Source organism: Bos mutus, chromosome X (genome assembly GCF_027580195.1).
Source record: "Bos mutus isolate GX-2022 chromosome X, NWIPB_WYAK_1.1, whole genome shotgun sequence".
Lineage (NCBI taxonomy): Eukaryota > Metazoa > Chordata > Mammalia > Artiodactyla > Bovidae > Bos > Bos mutus.
This window is the reverse complement of record NC_091646.1, coordinates 64,712,614-64,728,601: the sequence shown is the minus strand read 5'-3', so window position 1 is coordinate 64,728,601 and position 15,988 is coordinate 64,712,614.

Here is a 15,988-nt window from a genome sequence, read left to right as displayed (position 1 = left end):
ACACCTATGGACACCTTATCTTTGACAAAGGAGGCAAGAATATACAGTGGAGAAAAGACAATCTCTTTAACAAGTGGTGCTGGGAAAACTGGTCAACCACTTGTAAAAGAATGAAACTAGAACACTTGCTAACACCATACACAAAAATAAACTCAAAATGGATTAAAGATTTAAACAAAGACCTGAAACTATAAAACTCCTAGAGGAGAACATAGGCAAAACATTCTCCGACATATATCACAGCAGGATCCTCTATGACCCACCTCCCAGAATATTGGAAATAAAAGCAAAAATAAACAAATGGGACCTAATTAAAATTAAAAGCTTCTGCACAACAAAGGAAACTATAAGCAAGGTGAAAAGACAGCCTTCAAAATGGGAGAAAATAATAGCAAATGAAGCAACTGACAAAGAATTAATCTCAAATATATAGAATCAACTCCTGCAGCTCAATTCCAGAAAAATATATGACCCAATCTAAAAATGGGCCAAAGAACTAAACAGACATTTCTCCAAAGAAGACATACAGATGGCTAACAAACACATGAAAATATGCTCAAAATCACTCATTATCAGAGAAATGCAAATCAAAACCACAATGAGGTACCATTTCACGCCAGTCAGAATGGCTGTGATCCAAAAGTCTACAAGCAATAAATGCTGGAGAGGGTGTGGAGAAAAGGGAACCCTTTTACTCTGTTGGTGGGAATGCAAACTAGTACAGCCACTATGGAGAACAGTGTGGAGATTCCTTAAAAAACTGGAAATAGAATTGCCATACGATCCAGCAATCCCACTGCTGGGCATACACACCGAGGAAACCAGAATTAAAAGAGACACGTGTACTCAATGTTCATCGCAGCACTGTTTATACTAGCCAGGACATGAAAGTAACCTAGGTGCTCATTAGCAAACGAATGGATAAGAAAGCTGTGGTATATGTACCACATATATGTAAAAATATATGTAAATGTAAAAATATACGTAAATGTAAAGCAAATATTTTAAATCAGTTCTAATGAGGTGGATGAAAGTGGAGCCTATTATGTTGAGCATCTTTTCATGTGTTTGTTAGCCATCTGTATGTCTTCTTTGGAGAAATGTCTATTTAGATCTTTGGCCCATTTTTTGATTGGGTCATTTATTTTTCTGGAGTTGAGCTGTAGGAGTTGCTTGTATATTTTTGAGATTAGTTGTTTGTCGGTTGCTTCATTTGCTATTATTTTCTCCCATTCTGAAGGCTGTCTTTTCACCTTGCTAATAGTTTCCTTTGATGTGCAGAAGCTTTTAAGTTTAATTAGGTCTCATTTGTTTATTTTTGCTTTTATTTCCAATATTCTGGGAGGTGGGTCATAGAGGATGCTGCTGTGATATATGTCAGAGAGTGTTTTGCCTATGTTCTCCTCTAGGAGTTTTATAGTTTCTGGTCTTACGTTGAGATCTTTAATCCATTTTGAGTTTATTTTTGTATATGGTGTTAGAAAGTGTTCTAGTTTCATTCTTTTTACAGGTGGTTGACCAGATTTCCCAGCACCACTTGTTAAAGAGATTGTCTTTAATCCATTGTATATTCTTGCCTCCTTTGTCAAAGATAAGGTGTCCATATGTGCGTGGATTTATCTCTGGGCTTTCTATTTTGTTCCATTGATCTATATTTCTGTCTTTGTGCCAGTACCACACTGTCTTGATAACTGTGGCTTTGTAGTAGAGCCTGAAGTCAGGTAGGTTGATTCCTCCAGTTCCATTTTTCTTTCTCAAGATCGCTTTGGCTATTCGAGGTTTTTTGTATTTCCATACAAATTGTGAAATTATTTGTTCTAGCTCTGTGAAGAATACTGTTGGTAGCTTGATAGGGATTGCATTGAATCTATAAATTGCTTTGGGTAGTATACTCATTTTCACTATATTGATTCTTCCAATCCATGAACATGGTATATTTCTCCATCTATTAGTGTCCACTTTGATTTCTTTCACCAGTGTTTTATAGTTTTCTATATATAGGTCTTTAGTTTCTTTAGGTAGGTATATTCCTAAGTATTTTATTCTTTCCGTTGCAATGGTGAATGGAATTGTTTCCTTAATTTCTCTTTCTGTTTTCTCATTATTAGTGTATAGGAATGCAAGGGATTTCTGTGTGTTGATTTTATATCCTGCAACTTTACTATAATCATTGATTAGTTCTAGTAATTTTCTGGTGGAGTCTTTAGGGTTTTCTATGTAGAGGATCGTGTCATCTGCAAATAGTGAGAGTTTTACTTCTTCTTTTCCAATTTGGATTCCTTTTATTTCTTTTTCTGCTCTGATTGCTGTGGCCAAAACTTCCAAAACTATGTTGAATAGTAATGGTGAAAGTGGGCACCCTTGTCTTGTTCCTGACTTTAGAGGAAATGCTTTCAATTTTTCACCATTGAGGATAATGTTTGCTGTGGGTTTGTCATATATAGCTTTTATTATGTTGAGGTATGTTCCTTCTATTCCTGCTTTCTGGAGAGTTTTATCATAAATGGATGTTGAATTTTGTCAAAGGCTTTCTCTGCATCTATTGAGATAATCATATGGTTTTTGTTTTCAATTTGTTAATGTGGTGTATTACATTGATTGATTTGCGGATATTGAAGAATCCTTGCATCTCTGGGATAAAGCCCACTTGGTCATGGTGTATGATCTTTTAATGTGTTGTTGGATTCTGATTGCTAGAATTTTGTTTAGGATTTTTGCATCTATGTTCATCAGTGATATTGGCCTGTAGTTTTCTTTTTTGTGGGATCTTTGTCAGGTTTTGGTATTAGGGTGATGGTGGCCTCATAGAATGAGTTTGGAAGTTTACCTTCCTCTGCAATTTTCTGGAAGAGTTTGAGCAGGATAGGTGTTAGCTCTTCTCTAAATTTTTGGTAGAATTCAGCTGTGAAGCCGTCTGGACCTGGGCTTTTGTTTGCTGGAAGATTTTTGATTACAGTTTCAATTTCCGTGCTTGTGATGGGTCTGTTAAGGTTTTCTATTTCTTCCTGGTCGAGTTTTGGAAAGTTGTACTTTTCTAAAATTTTGTCCATTTTATTGGCATATAATTGTTGATAGTAGTCTCTTATGATCCTTTGTATTTCTGTGTTGTCTGTTGTGATCTCTCCATTTTCGTTTCTAATTTTATTGATTTGATTTTTCTCCCTTTGTTTCTTGATGAGTCTGGCTAATGGCTTATCAATTTTATTTATCCTTTCAAAGAACCAGCTTTTGGCTTTAAGAGTGAAGTAAGCCAGAAAGAAAAACACCAATACAGTGTACTAATACATATATATCGAATTTAGAAAGATGGTGACGATAACCCTGTATGCGAGACAGCGAAAGATACACGGATGTATAGAACAGTCTTACGGACTCCGTGGGAGAGGGCAAGGGTGGGATTATTTGGAAGAATGGCTTCAAAACATGTGTATTATCATATGGGAAATGAATCGCCAGTCCAGGTTTGAAGCATGATACAGGATTCTTGGGGCTGGTTCACTGGGATGACCCAGAGGTGTGGGATGGGGAGGGATGTGGGAGGGGGGTTCAGGATGGGGAACACATGTACACCCGTGGTGAATTCATGTCAATGTATGGCAAAACCAATATAATATTATAAAGTAATTAGCCTCCAATTAAAATAAATAAATAAATAAAAACCCTTAATATTAAAAAAGCAAAGATCACAGCAGCTGGTCCCATCGCTTCATGTCAAATAGATGAGAAACAATGGAACAGTGACAGACTTTATTTTCTTGGGCTCCAAAATTACTGTGGATGGTGACTGCAGCCATTAGATTAAAAGACACTTGCTCCTTGGAATAAAGGCAATGACAAACCTAGACAAAACATTAAAATGCAGAGACATTACTTTACCAACAAAGGTCCGTATAGTCAAACCTTTGATTTTTACAGTAGCCTCGTACGGATTTGAGAGCTGGACAATAAAAAAGGCTAAGCGCCAAGGAATTGATGCCTTTGAACTGTGGGGCTGGAGAAGACTGTGGTGCTGGAGAGTCCCTTGGACTGCAAGGAGATAAAACCAATTAATCCTAAAGGAAATAAATCCTGAATATTCATTGGAAGGACTGATGCTGAAGCTGAAGCTCCAATACTTTGGCCACCTAATGGGAAGAGCTGACTCATTGAAAAAGACCCTGATTCTGGGAAATATTGAAGGCAGGAGGAGAAGGGAATGACAGAGGATGAGATGGTTGGATGGCATCACTGACTCAATGGACATGAGTTTGAGGAAAATCCAGTAAGTGTTGAGGGGCAAGGAAGCCTGACGTCCATGGGGTTTCAGAGATTTGGATACATCTGAGGGACTGAAAAACAACAATGATGTGTTTAGTTGCTCAGTAGTGTCCAACTCTTTGAGACCCCACGGATTGTAGCCCGCCAGGCTCCTCTGTCCATGGGGATTCTCCAGGCAACAATACTGGAGTGGGTTCCCATGTCTTCCTCCAGGGGATCTTCCCAAACCTGGGATTGAACCCAGGTCTCCCACATTGCAGGTGGATTCTTTACTGTCTGAGCCACCAGGGGATCCCTAACAACAATGATAGTTCTTTTTTAAGCATTATAAAGAACTTCCATACTGTATCCCATACTGGCTGCATCATTTTACATTCCTATGAAATTTGTGCAAGTGTTGCAATTTCTCTACATCCTGTCCAATACTTTTTTTTTTCTTCTCATAAGAGCCATCCTAACAGTTGTAAGGTGATATCTCATTATGGGTTTGACTTGCATAAATAGTGATGTGAGCACATTTTCATGTGCTTATTGGCCATTTAGTTATCTTCTTTGGATGAACATCTATTCCTATAATTTACCCAGTTTTTAAATTGAGCTGTTTGTCTTGTTTCCTCTTGAATTATAAGAGTTCATTCTGTTCTCTTCATACTAACCTCACATGAGATATATAATCAGGAAATATTTTCTCTTATTCTGTAGATTTTTTTTTTATCAAAAGTTCTGATTTTGAGTAAGTGCAAATTCTCAAATTGTGAATTGCCAAAATCCATTGGATCATCAAAAAAACAAGAGTTCCAGAAAAATATCTACTTCTGCTTTATTGACTATGCCAAAGCCTTTGACTGTATAGATCACAACAAACTGGAAACTGCTTAAAGAGATGGGAATACCAGACCACCTGATCTGCCTCCTGAGAAATCTGTATACAGGTCAAGAGCAACAGTTAAAACTGGACATGAAACAACAGACTGGTTCAAAACTGGGAAAGGAGTACGTCAAGGCTGTATATTGTCACCCTGCTTATTTAATTTATGTGCAGAATACATTATGCAAAATGCCAGGCTGGATGAAGCACAAGCTGGAATTAAGATTACTGGGAGAAATATCAATAACCTCAGATATGTAGATGACACCACCCTTATAGCAGACAGTGAAGAAGAACTAAAAAGCCTCTTGATGCAAGTGAAAGAGGAGCATGAATACGTTGGCTTAAAACTCAACATTCATAAAACTAAGATCATGGCATCTGGTCTCATCACTCCATGGCAAATAGATGGGAAACAATGGAAACAGTGACAGACTTTATTTTGGGGGGCTGCAAAATCTGTGCAGATGGTGACTGCAGCCATGAAATTAAAAGACACTTGCTCCTTGGAAGAAAAGTTATGACCAACCTAGACAGCATAATAAAAAGCAGAGATATTACTTTGCCAACAAATGTCCATCTAGTCCAGGCTATCTATGGTTTTTCCAGTAGTCATGTATGGATGTGATTGTTTGACTATAAAGAAGACTGAGCACTGAAGAATTGATGCTTTTGAACTGTGTTGTTGGAGAAGACTCTTGAGAGTCCCTTGGTCTGCAAGGAGATCAAACCAGTCAATCCTAAAGGAAACCAGTCCTGAATATTCATTGGCAGGAGAGCTGCTGAAGCTCCAATACTTTGGCCACCTGATGCAAAGAACTGACTCACTGGAAAAGACCCTGATGCTGGGAAAGACTGAAGGCAGGAGGACAAGTGGACAACAGAGGATGAGATGGTTCGATGGCATCACCGACTCAATGAACATGAGTTTAAGCAAGCTCTGGGAGTTGGTGACTGGCAGGGAAGCCTGGCATGCTGCAGACCATGGCGTCACAAAGAGTCAGGCATGACTGGATGACTGAACTGGACTGAAATTCTCAATCTGTTATAGGTCTTGAGTTTTATATTTTAGCTAATATATCTTTGGCTAACCCCTCATCTTGAAGATTTACGCTTATTTTTCTAAGAGTTTTCTAACTTTACTCTTAATTTTAGGTAGGTGGCTCACTTTAGGTTAATTTTTGCATTGTGTTTGGTGTGAGGTAGAAGTCCAAAGCCATTCTTTTGAGAGCCATCCTTATATCCAATTGGCCTATTACCATATGTGAAAACAAATTCTTTCTCCATTTAATTGTCTTAGTGCCCTTTCAAAATATCAATTGACATAATGATGTGAGTTTATTTCTGGATTCTCTCTTCTATTTTATTGATCTATGTGTCTGTCTATTCTTATGCCAATACCACATAATATTGATTTAATCTAGCTCTGTATTAAGCTTTAAAATTGGTTAAATATGAGTCTGCAAATTTTGTTATTTTTTAAAAGATTATTTTGGCTATTTTGAGTACCTTGCGTTTTCATATGATTTTTAATTTATCATTTTCTGCAAAGAGGCCAACTGGAATTTTGATAGAAAATGCTTTGAATCTATAGCTCAATTTGAGGAATATTACTATCCTAAAAATATTGTCATCCAAACCATAAACATAACTCTCTTTCCATTATTTACATACTATCATATATATTTATAATAATATACAAATATATTTATCAGTATGTAAGTCTTGCATTTCTGTTATATTTATTCTCAAGTGTTTTATTGATTTTGTTGGTATTATAAATGGGATTATTTTCATTTCTTTTTCATATTGTTCATTACTGGTGTATAACAACTCAACTGATTTTGTATATTGATTGTATATTCTGCAACCTTGCTGACCTTATTTATTATATTTAATACCTATATTTTGGACTCCTTGGGATTTTTTTTATATATAACATCACATCATCTGTGAACAGAGACAGTTTTACTTCTTCCTTTCCAATTTGGATGCCTTTGGTTTGTTTTTCTTGTCTAAGTGCTCTGGTTAGAATTTCCAGTATTATATTTAATAAAAGTGGCAAAAATCTAGCATCTTTGATTTTTTTCTAATCTTAGTGAGAAAATTTTTATTCTTTCACCATTGAGTATGATGTTAACAGGTTTTACATAGCTGTCCTTTATCATGTTAAAGAGTTTCCCTTCTATCCTAGTTTTTTCAGTGATTTTACTTTGAAAGGGTATTGTATTTTGTAAAATGCTTTTGTAACATATGTTGAGATGATCATGTGGTTTGTCCTTTTTTCTATTTAAATGATAAATTAATTTGATTTTTCAAATATTGAAAATATTCAAATATTTTCAAATATATTGAAACAACTTTATATTCCTGGGGCAAGTTCTACTTGGTTGTGATATATAAATCCTCTTTATATGTTGCTAGATTAGATTCACTAGTATTTTTGAAAGGTTTTTGCATGTGTATTCAAGAAGGATCGGTTCAGTTCAGTCGCTCAGTTGTGTCCGACTGTTTGGCACCCCATGAATCACAGCATGCCAGGCCTCCTTGTCCATCACCAACTCCCAGAGTTCACTCAAACTCATGTCTAGCCAAGGCTATGGTTTTTCCAGTGGTCATGAATGGATGTGAGAATTGGACTGTCAAGAAAGCTGAGTGCTGAAGAATTGATGCTTTTTAACTGTGGTGTTGGAGAAGACTCTTGAGAGTCCCTTTGACTGCAAGAAGATCCAACCAGTCCATCCTAAAGCAGATCAGTCCTAGGTGTTCATTGGAGGGACTGATGCTGAAGTTGAAACTCCAGTACTTTGGCCACCTCATGCGAAGCGTTGATTCATTGGAAAAGACCCTGATGCTGGGAAGGATTGGGGGCAGGAGGAGAAGGGGACGACAGAGGATGAGATGGCTGGATGGCATCTCCGACTCGATGGATAGTGGTCTGTAGATTCCTTTTCCTGTGATCCTTATTTCTGTTTAGTGTCAGGGTATTATTGGCCTCATAAAATAAATTATGGAGTGTTTTTCTTCTATTCTTAAGGAATGTTTGTGGAAAATGGGTGTTAATTCTTCCCTAAATGATTGGCAAAATTCAACAGTGAAGCTATCTACTCCTGTAATTTTCTTTGTTGAAAGGTTTAGAAATACTGATTCACTCTGTTATTATACTTCTCACATTTTCCATTATTTTGAATCAATTTTGGTAGTTTGTATGTTTCTAGGAACTTGTCCATTTCATTTATGTCATCAAATTTGTTAGTATACAATTATTCATATTGTTCCTTATAATACTTTTTATTTCTGTAAGGTCAGCAGTAATGTTTGCTATTTCATTCCCAATTTTAGTAACTTGCATCCTATATATTTTTTTCTTGGTCAGTCTAGCTGCAGGTTTGTCAGTTTTGTAGATCTAGTCAAAGAACTAACTTTTGGTTTCATTGATTTTCCAATATTATTTTTCTATTACTGAATTCATTAATGTTTGCTCTAGTGATTTTTATTTTCTTCCTTGTGGTTACTTTGGGTTTAGATTGCCTTTTATTTTAAGTTCCTTAATGTTAAAAGATAGAACAGTACTTTGAGATTTACAAAAAATACAGTTATTTTCAGCTATAAATTTCTTTCTGAGAACAACTTTTGTTGTATCATGTAGGTTTTGGTATGTTGTGAAGGAGGTAAGAACATATAATGGAGAAAAGATAATTTGTTCATTAAGTGATACTGGGAAAAGTGGACAGTTACATGTTAAAAAAAATGAAATTAGAACATTCTCTGACACCACATACAAAATTAAAAAGTGGAATAAAACCTTAATGTGAGACTCGAAGCCATAAAACTCCTAGAAGGGAACATAGGCAGAACACTTTTATATAAGTCATAGCAGTACTTTTTTTTGCATCTGTCTCCTTAGACAAAGGAAACAAAAGCAAAAATGAACAAATGGGACCTAACTAAACTTAAAAGTTTTTGCACAGCAAAGGAAATTATCAACAATACTGAAAGGCAACATACTGAATGAGAAAAGATGTTTGCAAATCATGTGACAAAAAAGGGGTTAACATATATAATCAGCTCACAAAACAATATAAAAAAAATAAACCCAAACAAACAACCCAATTAAAAAATAGGCAAAAGATCTAAATAGTAATTTTTCAGAAGAAGACATACTGTTGGCCATGGGCACATGAAAGTATATTCAACATCACTAATCATCAGAGAAACACAAATCAAAACCACAATGACTCAAATGTATTCCTTTTTATGGCTGAGTAATTTTCAATTGTGTATATATACCACAACTTCTTTATCCACTCATCTGTCAATGAACATCTAGGTTGCTTCCATGTTCTCAGTTCAGTTCAGTCGCTCAGTTGTGTCCGACTCTTTGAGACCCCATGAATCGCAGCACGCCAGGCCTCCCTGTCCATCACCAACTCCGAGTTCACTCAAACTCACATCCATCAAGTCAGTGATGCCATCCAGCCATCTCATCCTTTGTCGTCCCCATCTCCTCTTGCCCCCAATCCCTCCCAGCATCGAAGTCTTTTCCAATGAGACAACTCTTCACATGAGGTAGCCAAAGTACTGGAGTTTCAGCTTTAGCATCATTCCTTCCATGTTCTAGCTATTGTAAATAGTGCTGCAATGAACAATGGGATACATGTGTCTCTTTCAATTTTGGTTTCCTCAGGGTTTATGCCTAGAAGTGGGGTTGCTGGGTCATATGGTGGTTTTATTCCTAGTTTTTTTTTTTTTTTTTTTTAAGGAATCTCCATACTGAGGTGGATGAACCTAGAACCTATTATTCAGAGTGAAGTGAGTCAGAAAGAGAAAGATAAATACTGTATTCTAACACTTATATACAGAACCTAGAAAAATGGTACTGAAGAATTTACTTACAGGGCAACAGTGGAGAAGCAGACATAGAGAATAGACTTATGGACATGGGGAGAGGGGAGGAGAGGGTGAGATGTATGGAAAGAATAACATGGAAACTTACATAACCATATGTAAAATAGATAGCCAATGGGAATTTGCTGTATGGTTCAGGAAACTCAAACAGGGGCTCAGTATCAACCTAGAGGGGCGGGATGGGGAGGGACATGGGAGAGAACTTCAAAAGGAGGTGATATATGTATACCTATGGCTGATTCATGTTGAGGTTTGACAGAAAACAGCAAAATTCTGTAAAGCAATTATCCTTCAATGAAAAATAAATAAATTAAACAAACAAACAAACCCACAATGAGCCATCACCTCACACTTCTTAGAATGAGTATCATTAAAAAGGCTACAAATAACAAATGTTGTCAAGGATGTGGTGAAAAGGGAATCCTAATGCACAATTAGTGAGAATGAAAATTGGTGCAGCCACCATGGAAAACAGTATGAAGGGTCTACAAAAAACTAAAATTATAACTCCCATATAATCCAGCAATTCTACCTCATATGATTTAACAATATCTAAAGAAAACAAAAACACTAATTTGAAAAGATACATACACCTTAATGTTCATAGCAACATTACTTACAATTTCCATGATATAGAAACAACCTAAGCTACCATCAAGCTCTTTATGTTTTTGATGTAAAGTGTATGCTTTATAGACAGCATATTGTTGGATCTTATTTTTAAATACAGTTTTATAATAATCTTTTCTTTGCCTTATGGTTGGATTGTTTAATCTATTCTACTTAATGTTATTATTGTTACAGTTGAATTTTGATACTATTTTGCTTTTTGTTTTCTTACAGCTCATGAATATGTTTGTCTTGTGTTCCTTATTTACTATTTCTCTTTGTTTTGAATGGTTATTTTCTAGTATATCTTTCCCAATTGTTTTAAATAGTTTTGCAATATTTTTGAGAGTTTTCTTAGTGGTTGTTCCTGGGTTTCCAATATTTAGATTAATTTATCAAATCTACTTCAGATTTACTCTAACATACTGACTCGATGGACATGAGTCTGAGTGAACTCCGGGAGTTGGTGATAGACAGGGAGGCCTGGCGTGCTACGATCTATGGGGTCCTAAAGAGTTGGACACCATTGAGTGACTGAAAAAAAAAAAACCAAAACTTGTATTTTAATTTGGCTTTGCTATTTGTTAGCTTTTTTGTCTTAGGTAAGTCAATTTTTTCCTTATGCCTTTGAGTTAGCCTGTGATTTTTAAAAATTAATTAATTTATTTTAATTGGAGGTTAATTACTTTACAGTATTGTAGTGGTTTTTGCCATACATTAACATGAATCGACCATGGGTATACATGTGCCCCCCATTCTCAACCTTCCTCCCACCTCCCTCCTTTAAGGTCTCATACTGGCAGATCTAGATCCATAAATTTTTAAACCTGTGAGTAGGTTCATCAATACCATTAAAAAGTAATGGGTACATCATTAAAAAGAAGCACTGAAGCATATATATTACCATATGTAAAATAGATAGCCAGTGGGAATTTGCTATATGACTTGGGGTGTTCAAACCCGGTGCTCTGTGAATGACAACCTAGAGGGTGGGATGGGGTGAGACATGGGAAGGAGGTTCAAGAGGGAGGGGATATATATATATATATATATATATACCTATGGCTGATGCATGTTGATATATGACAGAAACCAATATTGTAAAACAATTATCCTCCTATTAAAAATAAATGAATTTTAAAAAGAAAATTTTAAACCTTAGAAAGATTAAAAAACCATACATTCTATTAGTGGAATTTGTCAGCTTTTGGTGATCAATTTGCATTACAAAACATACATCCTTATGCTTGCTCATGAACAATATATTTGGAGCAGAGTTGTAAGTGCTCTATCAAAAAAATATGTGATTATGATTATTAGCCTGAAAATTGGCAGAATTACTGGAAGAATTACTAGATGTATGGCTTTGGGTAAGTCTCTTAACCTTTCTGCGCCTAATTTTTAAGTATAAAGGAAGAATAATAACTGTAACTGCAACATGGCATTGTTGTGCAGATTATGTAATTAGGTAAATGAATATGGGAAAAGCATTTAGAATATTACCAGGGGTATAGTAATGTTCAAGAATAGTTTTCTATTGTTATTATCATTATTATTATTACCCTGACGTTTTTCTAACCCATACTGAGTATTCAAGGCTTCTGGGTGCTTTACAAAGCTCACTGGTTAAAACGTTCCTTTTCTTCAACCATCAATCCTGCCTATAGCAATGGAACCTTGCTATCATCTAAGCCTTTTCAGTTAAATGAGAAGGAAATCCTAGTTGCCAGAGCAAGTGGTAAGAGGTCATGGTGCTCCAGTGTGAAGGATGAGCTAAAAAATCTTCTAGGGACTATGACTGAAAGAAATATTTTCTGCTTTTTCAGTCATGTAGTGTCCAGTGTTAGGAACTGGTCTGGAACTTAACCAGTGGTCCTTTCCTCCCACTGAAGCAAAAAAGACTGTATTAAGAAGAAAGTCTGTAAGATTCAGGATCTTGCCTTTGTTTTATTAAAGGTTTCAAGGTATTTGTTAAGTAATGCAAAATAAGTAATTAAATGACCTCTCTTCTTGGAACACTGCCCAGGTTTATAAAGGCACTTTGTTCATTTAGAGAACTTAAGAGTCATCAAAATTGTTAGTGGGACCCTAAGCCATAGGCATAGTAAAAATCCTTTGGTTACATCTGTACTGTTTCTAAGGAAACTAGCATAGTTTTGAGTCTTAGAATTTGGGATGAATTCAACCAGTCGTTTGATATTGTTGGCAGAAAAAAAAAGGGGGATTTGGGTTTGAGATATTTAGATCTTAAGCATCTGACTGTTCTTTCCCTAGTGTGTAAATTCCCAGTTGGAAGTTTGTCATATTTTGTCACTCTCTATTCAGTTAAAATGAAATTTACACCCTCCCAGGTAGTTCTGAAAGCACTTTTTTCAGCTGCATATTCATCCCTTACCTCCCAGTAGCAAAGACATCAGCAACTCAATGAAGGCATTTTTAAAAGGACATTTTGGGTTAAGTTGTGTGGGCTATAAACTGGTTGTTTGGAAAACACCTTGGAAAGCTTTAATTTTCTCCCTTCCACCTTACAAATATTAGAGAAAGCAGAACCAGAATGTTCACAGTGAGGATTTTGAGATGCAAGCCAAAGGAGATGGTAGTGGATAAGCTTTAATACTTTCTTGTTAATAGGACTTTTTATTTATATGTTTGTACCCTTTGTTGTAAAATTACACCTTGATGTGGACTTGTTTGTAAAGGATGAAATGACACAGGTTTTCAGCTAATGAGTAAAATAAGACAAAATAAAATAAAAGAAATGTTGCTACTCTACTTAAGAGTTTTTGAGAACATTATTAATATTAATTTTGAATTAAGCAGATATAGACCCTATCATCTTAGAGTTTGCAGTTGGGAGAGACTGACAATCAACTTATCATATAAGTAAAAAAAAATTGCCACATCTTATAAACTTATACCTGTGATGAATACACTGAACCAAAGATCCATAATGCTGTAAGAACATATAATAAGTGTATGTAACCTGAACTAGGGATAAGGAAAGGTTCCCTGAAGACATGATTACTGTCATAAATTCCAAAGGAGAAGTAGGAATTACCTTGGTGAAGGGGAAGCTAGAGAAAGGGAGAGTGTTACAGGCAAGGGGACTAATGTGTGGAAAGGGATATGGTGTGAAGGATAATATATCATTCTAGGAAGCTGAAGTAGGTCAGTTAGGCTAGAGTTCAGAGAAGAAGTGATGCAAGAAGGCCATGTGACCCAGTGAAATGGTAAATAATCTAGGAGTCATTTGTGAGATTAATCAGAAAGGTACTTGGGTACCTTAAGGAGAAATGAAGGCAGATGAGTTGAAAGACTGAGGAATATTGATCCAACGAGGAGAAAGACAATGAGCTGATCATACAGACAAATAGACAGTGACCATGACTAAAATTTCCTTGTGGCTCAGTTGGTAAAGAATCCGCCTGCAATGCAGGAGACCTGGGTTTGATCCCTGGGTTGGGAAGATCCCCTGGAGAAGGGAAGGGCTACCCACTCCAGTATTCTGGCCTGGGGAATTCCATGGACTATATAGTCCATGGGGTTGCAAAGAGTTGGACACGACTGAGTGACTTGCACTTTCACTTTTACTTTCTATGACTAAAATTTGACTTTAATCATTGTGGTTCACTGAGTTGCTACAATTGAGCCCTCTGGCAAAAAAGCTCTTATCATACTTTTTTTCTCCTCTTCACAAACCAGTTTCATTTTCCCCTCATCTCATTCTACACCTACTGCATCTGATCATTTATTATCTGGCCCCCTGAAAAGATTTTTCCTTGTTTTCTTGGCTTATTTAAACACTAATTTTCTATCAAAGTCCAGTTTGAATTCCACTTCTTCTGGGAAGCCCTTCTGGCCTTATCAATGGGATGTCATCTCCATCCTCTGATCCACTACAGAACTTACTCTCCATATAATGGGTTTAATATTTTTTTTTTGAAATTTCCTTTGGTATCTCACCCTTTCATGTGTCTTGTGTCCCCAGCTAGACTGTGAGGCACTGCAGGACAGTGACTATGTCTTTCTCTTGTAGTTTGATAAATATGCCAAGGACTGATCCAGGCTCAGAGTAGGTGAATGACCATTTGTGGAGACATAACCAATTCTGCAACTGACAGAAATAGACATACCTGAGATAAGTGGAGAGGGGAACAGAAGGAGCAGAGACTGGGAGTGGGGGAGAAGGAAAACAACAGAGAAAGTGCTTTTTAGAATCAGTCACAAATAATAAGGCTAGTATCACCTTCACACTTGCTTGCTCATCTTGACTCTTAGTGAAAAGTCACAATAGAGCTATAGAAAGAGGGAGAATTACTAAAGATGAAGCATGCCTTATTTGTGAGGAAGCTTAATTATATAGACCAAAGTTTTAAAGCAGTCAGAGAATCCCTCAGTTCTCCAGGAACACCACTCTGCCCAGAGTAAGTAAGCATCTTATCCCTGGCCCAAGAGTTTCATTCCAGAGAAGGGGGAGGGGTGGCTGCTGGTGGTAGCATTGGCAGTGAGTGGAGATAGAGGAGAGAAGGATGAAGGGAGCTGACAGAGGGGAAGAATTAGAGAGAAGTTACAGATGGGTGAATGAATTTCTGCAACAAATTCAAATGAAAGAGAGGGAGGAAAAAACAAAACAAAACAGTGTGAGCAACCAAGGTGGTAAACCTATGGGAAAAGAACTTGCCCAGGGGGAAGTAGGTATTCAGTTGAAGATAAGTTCCTATTATAAACAAATTGCATCTGTACTATTTATTTGGTTTTTAGCAAAACTCTAAAAAATCTCATGGTAACTAGATGTCCTTCCAGGAAGTTATTTAAGCAAAGTGTAGACCCTCCTTTTGCCACAGAACACTCTCTAGTACATGGAAGGTGGGTACTAAAGCTCTGGGACCCCAGCACATCTCCATCTGAGGGCACTTCACTGGTTTAAGTAAGTGAGTATAGTATTAAATTTCATTTTGTTGTGGTGGTAGGAGATTTAATTTTGCATAGGTAGGAGTGTATTTTGCATAGGAGTGTATTTATGGTACCAATCACTTTGCCTTTCTCTGTCCATATTATTATTAATATTATTATTGCAATTATTTTAAACAAGTTGGAACAAATATGGGCTGCTCAAAAGTGAAACACTCCTCCCAGTCTGGAGTTTCGTCTAATCCTCCTCATTAGAATTGTAAGGGATGGGGGAAGATAGCAGTCCTGCAGCAAAGACAGGCACACAGGCTTTCTCAGAGGATTTATTGCCCAGAGAAGACATTATTTTATATTGTGAAGTGGCACTTAAGCCGCCAGTTCTTGACTGTGAAAACTGCTTTTCCTGGGCAATGCTCTTTAAGGAAAAACTTCTTC